Consider the following 15,847-nt stretch of genomic DNA (forward strand, 5'->3'; position numbering starts at 1 on the left):
ACCAGTTCCTCTGGAGGCCAACAACAGGGCAGAGAGGCCAAGAACATCAGAAGAGCCCTGCTGGGTCAGACCAGTGAGGGTCCATCTACTCCAGCATCTCGTCTCACACAGAGGCCAACCAGTGCCTATGGAGGGCCAACAACAGGGCACAGAGGCCAAGGCCCCGCTAGATCAGGAGTGCCCTGCTAGATCAGACCAGTGGTCGATCTACTCTAGCATCCTAGACTGGATGGACCATTGGCCTGATCCAACTTATGTTCTTATGTCTGGGGCAGTGATGCTTTGTGTTCTTGGTACTTGAGGGGCAACAGTGGGAGGGCTTCTGGAGTTCTGCCCCCACCCCCCGATAGCACCTGGCTTTTGGCCACTTGTGTGACACAGAGTGTTGGACTGGATGAGCTGTTGACCTGATCCAACATGGCTTCTCTTATGCTCTCATGTTGTTACTTTTATCTATGTACTGACCCAGGTTTAGGTTCCGAGATCTGATGAAATCAGGCTGTTCCATGCTAACTTCCTTCCCCACTGTCCCTGTCAGACTAGAAAAATTGGGAGATTTAATTTAGGACAGTCGAACCAAAGCTATTGACCTCCTTTCAATAGCCGCCTCTCTTCCCTGCCTTCCTCACCACTTGATTTCTCCTGACTTCTTTGACATCCCAGAAGGTCAGCCAATCATACTGCGGCGGCTGTAACGATGGCCTTAAACCGAGCCTTTCACATTTCCACCAACAGGAATTTCTTTTCTTTTTAAAGATTGTAACATTCTTTTGCTGGGAGTCAACAGAGCTCTCTGAGATTTCACGTCAAGGCAAGGGATTTGATTGAGACACACAGGCCTGCATTCGGAAGAAGTAAAGCTTTCAGCGACTCCTGGGAATGCGTTGTCATTGATGGGGGAGGGCAGAAAATTATTTATTTAGGAAAAGCTGTGTGTTTCGAGAGCGCTTCAGCAAGACAGACGGGATTAAAAAGAGTGTCTTCACAAACCCAGCCCAGTGGATTGTGCGATATTGCGTGAAGTGTTAAATCCCACTGGGCCGCCTGCAAAAATCCAATCACCATTTATTTCATTAAAGGACCTGGGGGGGGGGCAGACCTTTCGCCGAGCCAGGATTCTAGCCTGCCGCACCTCTCTGGCCCGTATCCCACTGTTTCATCAGATTACGCCAAGGCACAGAAGTGACCCGTGCGATCCCAGAGTAGCACGGCTAGGGCTTCTGCCGTGTATGATCTGGCACTGCTCTGATAAAAGTGGTAACAGGGAATGGTGCACATTAGATGAACGAACTGATCCCTTCACACAACACTGTCACTCTTCCCTGAGGACTGGTGAGAGCCGTCCTTAGACAATCATGTTCATACCAACCAAGTTGTGAAGAAGGAAGAAGAAGAAAAAGAAGAGGAGGAGGAGGAAGATGAAGAGGAAGAGGAGGAGGAGGAGACTGGATTTATACCCTGCCCTTCACTCGGAGTCTCAGAGCAGCTTACAATCTCCTTCCCTTCCCCTCCCCACAACAGACACCTTGTGAGGTTGGTGGGACTGAGAGAGCTCTTTCGAGGACTGCTCTTGAGAGAACAGCTCTGAGAGAACTTGTGACTGACCCAAGGCCACTCCAGCAGCTGCAGGTGGAGGAGGAGTGGGGAATCAAACCCGGTTCTCCCTGATTAGACTCCCTGCTCTAAACCACTGCGCCAAACTGGCTCTCGCTACCAACCGACTAGGGATCCCTGGAATTACAGCTCCTCTCCAGACTACAGAGATCAGTTCCCTTGGAGAAAATTGGATGCTTTGGAGGGTGGACTCTGTGGCATCGTACCCCACTGAGGTTCCTGTCCTCCCCAGGCTCCATCCCCAGATCTCCAGGAGGTGTCCAGTTTGGATCTGGCAACCTTGCTCCCCATCCCCTAGAGACTGTAAGGGTATCGAGCACGGTCTCAGTCTGTGTGCCAGCAACAAATACCCCAACATGCAAACTTAGACAGGGTGAAGGCCAGGGGTCATTTCCTGCAGGAGCGCACAGGAGCGGAGCTCCGGCAGTAAAGAGCCCAGGGGGCGGGCACATGCAACAAGCCCCACCCCCTCCTCCCAGCAGCCCTCAGTCAGAGCAAGAAGCAGCCAGGTAAGTTGCAGAGCCCACCCTGGCCCCCCGGTCCAAAACAGTCCAGTGGCACCTTTAAGACCAAGTTGTATTCAGGTACAAGCTCTCCCTCCTCTGCGAGGACAGATCTGCACGTTCTCCCCCCCCCCCAATAGCTAGCAATCGAAAACAGTCCAGTGGAGCCTGTGCAGTGGGTGTTGCCTTCTGGCACACTTCCGGTGATATCAGGGGGTGTGGCATATGCAAATGAGTAATGCTAATGAGTAATGCTAATGAGCTTTGCACCTCTTTTCCTACGAAATGACCCCTGGTGAAGGCACATCTCCTCCCGTGCTCTGGCTTACTCGGTTTTCGCACTATGTGTGGACTGACATGCTGGGCCTTCTGGGAAGCCTCCCCCTTTCTTCTGCTGGTCGTCTCATGTGCAGATCTCTCCCAGCCGACATAACCAGTTCTGTATCTGCCAACTGAACGTAACACTTGAGGCATCCAAAGGAAGGTGTTCTCTGGTGGGTTGCCAGGTTGGAGCTGGAGACTCCTGGGAGGAATTGGGGAAGGAGCTCGGTGTGCCAGCATGGTTCATTTGCACCGATATCACTTCTGGTGGAAACTGGAAGTTACATTTTCAGTCAGGCAGTCAGTCGGTCGGTCGGTCGGTCAGTCATTTAACTTGAGAGCCTGGTTGGTGTAGTGGTTAGGAGCGCGGACTCCGATCTGGGAGAACCAGGTTTGATTCCCCACCCACTTGCACCTGCCGGTGTGACCTTGGGTCAGTCATAGTTTCTCTCAGAGCTGTTCTCTCAGGAGCAGTTCTGGAAAGAGCTCCCTCAGTCCCACCTACCTCACAGGGTGTCTGTTGTGGGGAGGAGAAGGGAAAGGAGATCGTAAGCTGCTCTGAGACTCCCTTAGGTAGTGAAGGGCGGGGTAGAAATCCAATCTCCTCCTCCTCTTCCCATTTCTCACTCCAGTTTGGAGTCAATACAGCTTCAGAACATCATTCTCCCTCCCTCCATCTTCTCATGACAATGACCCTGTGAGGTAGGCAAGGTGGAGTGTTTGTGATGGGCTCTAGGTCTCCCAGAGATCTTCCCTGGTAGAATTTGATCCCAGGTCACCAGGCATCCCAGTCTGTCAATCTCATTAGATGCTTTAGATTTTTTTAAAAAAAACCTATGATTTTACAACAGAGTGTCTTTAAATTCTAGAGCTTCCACTACATCACTTCTGGTTTGTACCGGAAGTGATGTCAGGATGCCAGGAAGGCCAGGAAGCCTCCTACCGTAGTGGGGGGCCTGGCGTTGCTGGTAGCCTTTAAGGTTCCACAAGTAGCCTTGCTTGCGGCGTAACCAGTGTGATGTAGTGGTTAAGAGCGGCAGACTCTAATCTGGAGAACTAGGTTTGATTCCCCACTCCTCCTCCACATGTAGCCAGCTGGGTGACCTCGGGTCAGTCACAGCTCTCTCAGAGCTCTCTCAGCCCCACCTCCCTCACAGGGTGTCTGTTGTGGGGAGAGGAAGGGAAGGTGACTGTAAGCTGCTCTGAGACTCCTTCGGGTAGTGAACAGTGGGGTATAAAAGATCGGTTCCCCAGGAGAAAATGGGTTCTTTGGGGGGTGGACTCTATGGCATTGTAGAAGCAGCAGCAGAAGAAGAGATTGGATTTATACCCGGCCCTTCAGTCAGAGTCTCAGAGCGGCTTACAAACCCCTTTCCCTCCCCCTCCCCACAACAGACACCCTGTGAGGGAGGTGGGGCTGAGAGAGCTCTTTTGAGGACTGCCCTTTCAAGGACAGCTCTTATCAGAGGTTTGGCTTGCCCAAGGTCATCCAGCAGCTGCAAGTGGAGGAGTGGGGAATTAAACCCGTTTCTCCCAGATTAGAGTCCGCGCACTTCACCACGACACCAAACTGGCTCTCAAACTGTACCCCACTGCAGTCTCTGTCCTCCCCAGGCACCAACCCTAAACATCCAGGAGTTTCCCAATGTACAGCTGAAAATAGGGTTGCCAGGTTTCCCCTGGGCACAGGTGGGGAATGAAGGGGTGGGGTGGCCAGATCCAGGTTGGGAGATTTGAGGGTGGAGCCTGGGGAGGACAGGTAACTCAATGGCGTATGATGCCGGATTCCACCCTCCGAAAAATCCATTTTCTCCACAGGAACTAATCGCTGTAGTCTGGAGATTCCGCTTTGAGACACATGAGGCCTGCTGGGTGACCTTGGGCCAGTCCCAGTTCTGTCTGAATTCTCTCAGTACCACCTTTCCTCACAAGGTGCCTGTGGTGGGAAGAGGAAAGGAAGGAGATTGTAAACTGCTTTGAGACACATGAGGCCTGCTGGGTGACCTTGGGCCAGTCACCGTTCCCTCAGAACTCTCTCAGCCCCATCTGCCTCACAAGGTGCCTGTCATGGGGAGATGAAGGGAAGGAGATTGTAAACTGCTTTGAGACAAATGAGGCCTGCTGGGTGACCTCTGGCCAGACCCAGTTTTCTCAGAAATCTCTCAGCCCCACCTTCCCTCACAGGGTGCTTGTGGGGGGGAGAGGAAGGGAAGGAGATTGCAAGCCACTTTGAGACTCCTTCACATACAGAAAAGCAGGGTATAAAAACCAAGTACTCCTCCTCCTCCTCCTCCTCTTCTTCTTCCTGATTTGGCTGCAGCAAGCAAACACAGCTACCTTTCTGGAATCCTCTTTGCCCGTTTTGTCTTCTCACAGGCTGGTTGGCTGACAGGTCCCTCCACCATTCCTACGCTCCCTCACCTTCCTTCCCTCGGCAAGCTCATGACTCATGTAAGTCTCCCCACCCTTCCCTGGATTAATTTTACCCAAGAGAACAAATTAAATATCTCCCTTGAATAAATTTGCTAGGGGAAGGGAAACCCCCCCCCAAAAAAAGATGGCACACATATCTAAGGGCAGGCTGAAAGTATGTATGCGTGTGTGTGTGTGTGTGTGTGTGTGTGTGTGTGTGTGTGTGTTGAAGGGGGTGTATCGCTTTTACACATGCCCAACTTCCAAGCATGAAATCCAGATTTGAATTTCATACACAGGGTCTCTGACTCTACAGCAGTCACTTCAGTGCCGTATCTCGGCACTCTCAGCCGAGAGAGGCTTTTAACAAAATGCAGCGGGAGGGAACAAAACCAGGCATTCGGTCGCTACCGAGCCGGAAAAAAAATTCATGAATTTCTACTCTTGTGTAAGGCCGGAGGAAGCGCATGCAGAAGCCTCTCTGCCAGAAAGGCAATACAGTCTTGCGATAAGCCCCCCAAATGGCTCCGTGTTGGGAATCCTAAAATCTGGCAACAAATAAACAGAATTTGAGATGGCTTCAGACCCTAACCGAATACTTGGCCAAAGAATTTTGGGTCACTGCAGACCCTAACTAAATACTTCAAACAGCCAAAAGATTACAGGATGCCTTTTGAAAGGTATCAGGAGTATTTTCTCAAGAGCAAAGATAGGGAGAGAACCACAGCTGAAACAGGGTGGTGGTGGTGGTGGTGGGGAAACAACAAAAAAACAAACATTTCTCTTTCGGTGGCTCAATAGCAAAATCGGGAAGAAAACCGCAACTGCAACTGGATAGGGGGGAAAGACGGAAAAGACACATATTTCTGTCTCGGTTGCTTACGAGCACATAAATAAAAGACGTTTTGCCAAAGTCTGTTTCATGAAAGACTGCACAAAGAGGGGGAAATGCCAACAGGTACATAGATGCAGCAACTGCTCAGTCAAAGTCGCTTCCCGTTTACACTAGCATTAGCCCACTGGGCCAAAAGAAATAAAAAATTGAACTGGCTTGCCCAAATCCTTGCTAAATCCAGAGATTGCTTTGTTGAAAAAGCACGCCCTTTAGCATTCGGATTTCACCAGCTTCAGTAATCGTCAAGTGGCTCAGAATTCTTACATACTGTGCTCCATCGGGGCACGTAGCCTTGAAAAGAACAAGGAATAAACATGATGTCTAAGGGTACCATTCCAGACTGTCTTTGGGCACTTCTCATCGGGGAAAAACACCCCCAAGGACTTTGTGTCTCTGTTTCCGATAGCCAAATATGTTTGGGGGCAAATAGGCCAGTGAACTACCCTGCTCTACACAGCAATCGCTCAGAGCTAGGGTTGCCAAGCCTCCAGGTGGGATCTAGATGTTCTCCAGGAATTCCAACTGACCTCCAGATGACAGGACTCAGTTCTCTTGGAAAAAAATGGCTGCTTTGGAGGGTTGGACTCTCTGGCCTTACGCCCTACTCAGATCCCCGTATCTCAAAAAGGACTTTGCAGTGAAAAAGAGAAGAGACTGGATTCATACCCTGCCTTTCACTTGGAGCCTCAGAGTCCCATCAGACAGCTCTTTAGATCCACGCGAGGCACGATTGCCTCTAAGCTGTGGAGCAAAAATCCTACTTTGTGAGCTATGGGCATTAAAGTTGTGAGCGAGCGATTTGGCTACTGCATAAATTACTTTGCTCTGGAGCCATCCTTCCTACACTAAGATAAAAATCTGTGAGCCAGAGGTTAAAAAACTGTGAGCTAGCTCACACTAACTCAGCTTAGAGGGAACACTGGTCCAGACACAAACATCTGGGAAATGTCCCTCTTCCGTGGGCATCCCGTTTTGCCGCGCTTCAGAGCCGTACTTAAAAGATAGCACTTTGCATCTGGGGTTTTCGGTTACCTGCAGGACAACTGCAGACTTTCACCCATCTGATTGTTCCACCAGCATGCAATCCTCCCGTCGGGGTGGTCTGACGTCAGAACATCCCAAGCGGGCACCATTTAAAAAAATCTCTACACATCCGCGGAACAACAAGGACGTGCTGTGATGCCTATGTGTGTGCGCAAAAAGTTTTTTTTTTTAAAAAAAAAAACCCACCGCGCACGCCTCCTTCAGTGGACGCCATCTAGACAATCCACAACGGAGGCAGCGCACGGTAAGGCGATTCACCAGGGGGATGTCTGGTCGTGCTACGATGGATTAAAAAGATTGGGATAAAATTCAAGATGGCATATGACGGGATTAGCTGCCCGTCTGAATGTGCCCTCTGAGCGGTTTACAATCTCCTTCCCTTTCCCTCCCCGCAACAGACACTCTGTGAGGGAGGTGGGGCTGAGAGAGCTCTTTCGAGAACTGCTCTTGAGAGAACAGCTCTGAGAGAACTTGTAACAGCCACATGTGGAGGATTGGGAAATACAACCCGGTTCTCCCAACCAAACTGGCTCTCAGAGCTGGAAAGAGTACAGAGGAAGAAGAAGAGAAGAAGAGATTGGATTAATACCTTGCCCTTCACTACCCAAGGGAGTCTCAGAGCGGCTTACAAACTCCTTTCCCTTCCCTTTCCCCTCCCCACAACAGACACCCCGTGAGGTAGGTGGGGCGGAGGGAGCTCTTGACAGAAACTGCTCTTTTTCAAGGACAGCTGTGCCAGAGCTTGTGACTGACCCAAGGTCACATCAGCAGGTGCAAGTGGAGGAGTGGGGAATCAAACCCGGTTCTCCCAGATTAGAGTCCGCGCACTTAACCACTACACCAAACTGGGCAACCAAGATGATGAGAGGGTTGGAGCACCTTCCCTATGAAGAAAGACAGAGGAGTCTGGGACCCTTCAGTTTAGGAAAGAGACAACTGGGGGGGGGGGGGCCTGATGCACATTTATAAAATTATGGGTGGGGTGGAGAGAGTTGACCAAGAGAAATTTTTCTCCCTCTCCCCAAATACTAGAACTCGAGGGCATTCCAATAAAGCTGATGGGCAGTACGTTCAGGACGAAGAAAAGGAAATACTACTCTACAAAGGCAGTGATTAAAAGGTGGAATTCGCTGCCAGAGGATATAGTGCTGGCCACAGGAATAAACAGTTTGAAAAGGGGATGAGATAGATTCATGGAGTATAAGCCTATCAATGGCTACTAGCCGTAGTGGCTGAGGGGAACCTCCGCATTCACAGGCACTAATCCTCTGAATCCCAGAGCCAGGAGCAGGGGTCATTTCCTGCAGGAGCGCACAGGAGCGGAGCTCCGGCAGTAAAGAGCCCAGGGGGCAGGCACGTGCAACAAGCCCCACCCCCTGCTCCCAGCAGTCCTCAGTCAGAGCGAGAAGCAGCCAGGTAAATTGCAGAGCCCCCCCCAGCCTCCCGATCCAAAACAGTCCAGTGGCACCTTTAAGACCAAGTTTTATTCAGGTACAAGCTCTCCCTCCTCTGCGAGGACAGATCTGCACATTCCCCCCTCTCCCAACAGCTAGCAACCCAAAACAGTCCAGTGGAGCCTAAGCGGTGGGTGTTGCCTTCTGACACACTTCCGGTGATGTCAGGGGATGTTGCATATGCAAATTAGCTATGCTAATGAGGTTTGCTAATGAGCTCCTGCACCTCTTTTTCTACGAAATGACCCCTGGCCAGGAGGCAACATTAGGCCAGTATTGTCCAACTGAGGTCAGTATTGTCTGCTTAGATGATCAGCTCTCCGGGGTCTCAGGTGGAGGTCTTTCACAACAACTACTTCCAGATTCTTTTAACTGAAGATGTCGGGGATTGAACCTGGGACCTTCTGCATGCCAAGCAGACACTCTACCGCTGAGCCACAGTTCCTCCCCATGGGACTTCCTCACAACCTCATTTCTTGCCCGGCAAGTTTGATAAAATGGAGCATCTTCCTATGTGGAGGGGAGGTGGGAAAGATGTGGCCAGGTGGCACACGGGCAAAATTAGTTACCTTCGCCCCTCCGATTCCATTCTGGACCGCTGCCCAGGCCGAGCGGGTGGCCGGGAGCATTTGTGGCCGAAAGGGCAGACAGCTTATTAAGCTAGCAAACCCACTCTGGCTCCCCTCGAGGCCTTTTGACAGTCACGTTTCTACCGGGCCGCCTTTGACTGGCCTCTCCAAATCCCATAATGATACTTGATGAATGGTGTGTGGGGGGAATTAATCCAGGCTCCAAGGGGGGGATACACAGCTGGGCAAATCTGAATCGCCTCTCTCCTGATGTCCTTTGTGGGAAATGGGAAAGGAGAAAAGAGGGTTTGCTCTATGTGGGTTAGGCAGGAACGCCAATTTGGTGTCGTGGTTAAGTGCGCGGACTCCAATCTGGGAGAACCGGGTTTGATTCCCCACTCCTCCACTCGCACCTGCTGGATGACCTTAGGCAAGCCATAGTTCTGTCAGAGCTGTCCTTGAAGAAGAGCAGTTTCTGTCAGAGCTTTCTCAGCCCCGCCTACCAGGGTGCCTGTTGTGGGGAGGGGAAGGGAAAGGAGTCTATAAACCACTCTGAGACTCCTTCGGGTAGTGAAGGGTGGGGTATAAATCCAATCTCCTCCTCCTCCTCCCCCTCTTCCAAGACATGGTGGGCAGGAGGCTAAGTAGCATGGGATGGCCTCTCCCCTGGTCAGTCACCAGAATTCTGGGGCTAGGGAAGGCACTACAGATAGGCAAAAGGGGACACCAACGCACCAAAAAAAAAAAACACAAGCAATGGTTGCCAACTCTGGATCGGGAAGTATCTGGAGATTTGGGGGGGATAGAGCCTGGGGAGAGTGGAGGGTGGGGAGGGGAGGGGAGGGACCTTGGCCAGGGTATAACGCCATAGAGTCCATCCTCCAAAGCAGCCCTTTCCTCTGGAGGAACTGCTTGGCAGTAATTCTGGGAGACTTCCAGGACCCACTTGGAGGCTGGCACCCCCAAGTCCAATGGCTCCTAGTGAAAGGGAACCTTCGTATGTAGAGGCAGTCAGCCTCTGAATCCGAGCGCTAGGAGGCAACGTCAGGAGAAGTCCTCGGCCTCTATGGCCTACCAGGGCGACTGGTTGTCCACTGTGTGAGGCAGAAGAAGAAGGAGAAGAAGAGGAGGAGGAGGAGGGAGGAGGAGGAGGAGGAGGAGGAGGAAGAAGAAGGGCTGCCAGGCTCCAGGTGGGGCCTGGGGATCCCCCACTTTTACAACTGATCTCCAGCTGCCAGAGATCAGCTCCCCTGGAGAAAATGGCTGCTTTAAAGGGTGAATTCTATGCCATTGGACCATGCTGAGGCCCCTCCCCTCCCCAAACCCCGCCCTCTCCTGGATCCACCCCCTAAGTCTCCAGGTATTTTCCAGCCCAGACCTGGCAACCCGAAGAAAAAGAGGAGAAGGAGATGGAGATTGGAGTTATACCCTGCCCTTCACTTGGAGTCTCAGTGCGGCTTACAAACTCCTTTCCCTTCCCCTCCCCACAACAGACACCTTGTGATGCAGGTGGGGCTGAGAGAGCTCTGACAGAAACGGCTCTTTCTCAAGGACAGCTCTGACAGAACTACGGCTTGCCCAAGGTCATCCAGCAGCTGCAAGTGGAGGAGTGGGGAATCAAACCTGGTTCTCCCAGATTAGAGTCAGTGCACTTAGCCACTACACCAAACAGGACTAGATGGACCCCTGGGCTGACCCAGCAGGGCTGAGGTTCTTATCAGGGGAAGGCCTCAGCCTCTAAGCCCTGTTGTTGGACTCCAGAGGAACCGGTTGGCCCCTGTGTGAGACGGGATGCTGGACTAGATGGACCCTCAGTGGTCTGATCCAGCAGGGCTCTTCTGAGGTTCTTATCAGGGGAAGGCCTTGGCCTCTCTGCCCTGTTGTTGGCTCGCCAGAGGAACCAGTAGGACACTGCATGAGAGGGGATGCTGGACTAGATGGACCTTTACTGGTCTGATCCAGCAGGGCTCTTCTGATGTGCTTCTCAGGGGAAGTCCTCAGCCTCTATGTTCTGTTCTTGGCCCTCCAGAGGAACTTGTCAGCCACTGTGTGAGGTGGGATGCTGGACTAGATGGACCCTCAGTGGTCTGATCCAGCAGGGCTCTTCTGATGTTCTTATCAGGGGAAGGCCTCGGCCTCTCTGCCCTGTTGTTGACCCTCCAGAGGAATTGGTTGGCCACTGTGTGAGATGGGATGCTGGATGGCCCACTGGTCAAATCCAGCACAGCTTTTCTTACCCTCCTACATTCAGCTCCAGGAACCAGGAGAGCAACTGCCAGTCAAAGACAACCTATTCTGGTCTAGTCTTACTCCAGTAACAGTACAAAAGCTCTTTCTTTACATTTAAGTGGAAGCAGGGGGGAGACGTCCGCCCGTGAAGCCACGAGCCTCCTGCATTTAGCTCCAATTCATCCCGAACTAATTAACATGAAAAGTGTATTATGCCACTTCCCCCTAGCAAATTAGATTTATAATGCACCAGAGGGTGAGTTACCCAAAACAGCTAGAGGGTACGTATACATTTTATTATTTCGATGCATGTTGCTGTTTATTAAGGTAATAGTTGCTGGGGAGAACGGTGAAGGGACGTCATTAATCTCTTTTTAAAAGGGAAAGCTGTAAAAAGAAAGGGAGAGAAAGTCGGGAACAACTTGCTGGGAGTGGAGAGGGGAAGGGGGAGGTTATCAGCGGCAGTGAAAAGCCAGCAATGCCTGCAAGAGCAGAGGTCCTGGCCCCACTGCTGGAGCTCCTGATGGGACCTGGTATTTCTGGCCACTGTGTGACAGAGTGTTGGGCTGGATGGGCCATTAGCCTGATCCAACATTGGCTTCTCTTATGTTCTTATGTTATGTTCTTAGTTCCCCAAAACTGATTTGGGTAAGACTGAGGTCCTGATCCATGGGGTTGCCAGCCTCCCAATAGGGAAATGTGATCTCCCGGAATATAAACTGACCTCTGGACTAAGCAGACCAGTTCCCCTGGAGAAAATGGCCTCTCTGGAAGGTGGACTCTATGGTATTCACCCCGCTGAGGTCCCCCCCCTAAATCAACCCCCCCCCCTCCTCATGCTCCACCCTCCAAAAATCCCCATGTATTTCCCAACTCAGAGCTGGACAATCTATGGATCCTGCCAAGCTAGACATTTTGCCCGGAGAAAAGCCAGGATTGGACCTACAAAGTAAGAGAGGAGTGTAGGACCCTGATGCATGACCATAATTTGTGTTGTATGAAAGGAGCAAAGGTGAGCGACTCCCCTTGGTAAGGACGGGAGAGGTCCTAGGGGCCTGCGCAGCGTGTAAAGGGTTAAGGCATTGCCACTTACTTTGTGGCACCTAACCATGCTGTTGGGCAGGGGCTGTGGCTCAATGACAGAGCCTCTGCTTGGCATGCATGAGGTCCCAGGTTCAATCCCTGGCATCTCCAGTTAAAAAGGAACAGGTAAGAGGTGACGTGAAAGACCCTCCGCCTGAGACCCTGGAGAGCAGCTGCCAGTCTGAGTAGACAAGACTGACCTTGATGGACCCAGGGTCTGATTCAGTAGAAGGCAGCTTTGTGTGCTCATGTACTAGCAGAATATGCCAGAATACTGTTTTTCTGAGTGAAGAGATACACACATCCATGAAGTTCCAGGGTCTCAGGCGGAGGTCTTTCCCATCACCTCCTAACTGATCCTTTTAACTGGAGATGCCGGGAATTGACCCTGGGACCTTCTGCAAGCCAGGCAGATGCTCTACCGCTGAGCCACAGCCCCCCTTTACGGCTCTCCAGGGTCTCAGGTGGAGGTCTTTCCCATCCCTCCTGCCTAGTCCTTTGAACTGGAGATGACGGGGATTGACCCTGGGACCTTCTGCATGCCAAGCAGAGGCTCTTCCACTGAGCCACAGCCCCTCTTTACAGCTCTCCAGGGTCTCAGGTGGAGGTCTTTCCCATCACCTCCTGCCTGGTCCTTTTTAACTGGAGATGCTGGGGATTGAACCTGGGACCTTCTGCGTGCCAAGCAGATGCTCTACCACTGAGTCACAGCCCCTCTTTACAGCTCTCCAGGGGCTCAGGTGGAAGTCTTTCCCATCACCTCCTGCCTGGTCCTTTTTAACTGGAGATGCCGGGGATTGAACCTGGGACCTTCTGCAAGGCAAGCAGATGCTCTACCACTGAGCCACAGCCCCTCTTTACAGCTCTCCAGGGTCTCAGACTGAGGTCTTTCACATTATCTCCTATGTAGTCCTTTTTAACTGAAGATGCCGGGGATTGAACCTGGGACCTTCTGCATGCCAGGCAGATGCTCTACCACTGAGCCACAACCCCTCTTTACGGCTCTCCAGGGTCTCAGGTGGAGGTCTTTCCCATCCCTCCTGCCTAGTCCTTTGAACTGGAGATGACGGGGATTGACCCTGGGACCTTCTGCATGCCAAGCAGAGGCTCTTCCACTGAGCCACAGCCCCTCTTTACAGCTCTCCAGGGTCTCAGGTGGAGGTGTTTCCCATCACCTCCTGCCTGGTCCTTTTAACTGGAGATGCCAGGGATTAAACCTGGGACCTTCTGCATGCCAACCAGTGGCGCTGCCAGTGAGCCACAGCCCTTCCAACATGAAGCTGCCTTCAACTAAATTAGACCCTTGGTCTATCAAGGTCATGTCAGAACCCACAGCTAACAATGAAGTACACGCCTTCAGGAACGGTTATACTTTTATTGCAAAGCTATAGATGCAGTAACACAGGCACTGTTAAGAATGGCCACAGCCAGTGGAGCCTAATAGAATATAGGGTTTTCGTATGCACCCCCCCCCATGGCATTGGCCAATTAGGCACCCTCCCGCACGCAGGATAAGTCAGGCAACCGTTAGGTGGCTAAAGCTGAGAACTCGGAGTCTCCCACGGTACATAGGAGCTCTCCAGACAACACAACCTCCTCCTGCACATCTGTAGAGATATGCGTTTCAGCAAAGGCATAACAGCAGGGATAGGAATGCAATAGCAATTAACAAGACACAGATTGAACTCCCCAACCCCCATGGCAGCATAGCTGACAGGTCAGTCTTGTCTACTCTGGCTGGCAGCAGGTCCCCAGGATCTCAGAGACTTTCCCATCACCTCCTATCCCATGGTTTAAAATGAAGACATTGGGGATTGACATGGGACCTTCTGCATGCCAAGCAGATGCTCTGCCACTGAGCCATGACCTGTCTACCGCTTTCCTAGTCTCAGACACTCACTGTGTAGCAGTCCTACAGGTAACCCCTATGAGAGTGAACTCCTAGCTTTAGAGAAAACACCACTACCAATTTGTTTTCAAGCCATCTCATTGTTTCAGGACCAAAATGTGGTGTGCGTTTTTTTTCTTGGAAATGTTAATAATTGCAGTCACCTTCTCAGATTTCGTCCAAACCCCCCACCCCCACCCCAACCTCCTTTAAATATAATTCAGCTATGCAAACCCGGCTCGGATACTCAATCAATTAGAAGAGCTGTCGGAGCCGGATGATTTATTGATGTTTTCTTTCATTTCTCACTGGTAAAAAAACGCTCTCCAGACTTCATAAAAGGCTAATTTCCACAAGTCCTGAAAACATTCCTTTTTTTTAAGGGGGGGGGGGGGGGAAGACAAATAAGCAAAATGGGATTTAAAATCAGGCCTGGCCGCTCAAGTGCTGTCTCTCCACCATGTTCCAGGAAAAGAGCAAAAAAGGGAAATGAAAGGGAATCTACAAGAGGAGGAGGAGAAGGAGGAGGGGGAGGAGATTGGATTTATACCCCGCCCTTCACTTGGAGTCTCAGAGATGTATACAAACTCCTTTCCCTTCACCTCCCCACAACAGACACCCTGCGGGGTAGGTGGGGCTGAGAGAGCTCTTTCCAGAACTGTCCTTGAGAGAACAGCTCTGAGAGAACTATGGCTTGCCCAAGGTCATCTAGCAGCTGCAAATGAAGAAGAAGAGATTGGATTTATACCCCACCCTTCACTACCTAAACGTGTCTCAGAGTGGCTGACAGACTCCTTCCCCTTCCTCTCCCCACAACAGACACCCTGTGAGGTAGGTAGGGCTGAGAGAGCTCTTGACAGAAACTGCTCTTTTTCAAGAACAGCTCTTGTCAGAACTACGGCTTGCCCAAGGTCATCCAGCCAGGTTCAAGTGGAGGAGTGGGGAATCAAACCCGGTTCTCCCAGATTAGAGTCCGCGCACTTAACCACTACACCAAACTGACTGGCAACCCCATCTGCCCCTCATTTCCGCTTCTCCATTATCACATCTGTGGAAAATCCTGAGGAGATTTCAGGATTCATTCAGACTCTGAAGTTTAAGGAATGACTTTTGAGAACTCCAAGTCCCAGCAACCTATTTGTGATAGGGAAAGTACTCTTTAGCTTCCTTCTCTGATTTTGACTGCAACTTGATTGTGACCTGGATCTACTTCAATAAATGTAAGTTTACCCTTTTTGCAATATACTTCGGAGGAGGAGGAGGAGGAGATTGGATTTCCCCCCCCACCCTTCACTACTGGAAGGAGTCTCAGAGCAGTTTACAATCTCCTTTCCCTTCCCCTCCCCACAACAGACACCCTGTGAGGTAGGTGGGGCGGAGAGAGCTCTGACAGAAACTGCTCTTTTTCAAGAACAGCTGTGCCAGAACTACAGCTTGCCCAAGGTCATCCAGCAGCTGCGAGTGGAAGAGTGGGGAATCAAACCCGGTTCTCCCAGACTAGAGTCCGCGCACTTAACCACGACTCCAAACTGGCTCTATTTACTTCACTTATTTACTACTTATTTACTAAACTCAATATCAACGCTTCTATGACTGGGCAAAACTCTGCAGTATTAACCAAATATCCCAGTATTTTAAAGCCAATTGAAGGTTAATGTTGATTGCATGTTATGTGGTGTAGTAGTTAAAGTGTCTGACTAGCATCTGAGAGACCCAGGTTCGAATCCCCACTTTTGCCATGGAAGCTTGCTGGGTGAGCTTGGGCCAGTCACACACACTCAGCCTAGCCTACCCTCACAGGGTTGTTGTGAGGATAAAAATGGAGGAAAGGAGAA

General features: G+C 51.2%; 1 non-coding gene across 1 annotated transcript; it reads right to left on the reverse strand.

Annotated features, from left to right (window-relative positions):
- Positions 1-12,906: 12,906 nt before the first annotated feature.
- TRNAG-GCC lies at positions 12,907-12,978 on the reverse strand. Its single transcript has one exon. It is a non-coding gene; the product is annotated as a tRNA-Gly (tRNA).
- Between the last annotated feature and the right edge of the window lie 2,869 nt (positions 12,979-15,847).

The sequence above is a fragment of the Gekko japonicus genome, unplaced genomic scaffold (assembly GCF_001447785.1).
Source record: "Gekko japonicus isolate JY-2015 unplaced genomic scaffold, Gekko_japonicus_V1.1 scaffold196, whole genome shotgun sequence".
Taxonomy (NCBI): Eukaryota; Metazoa; Chordata; class Lepidosauria; order Squamata; family Gekkonidae; genus Gekko; species Gekko japonicus.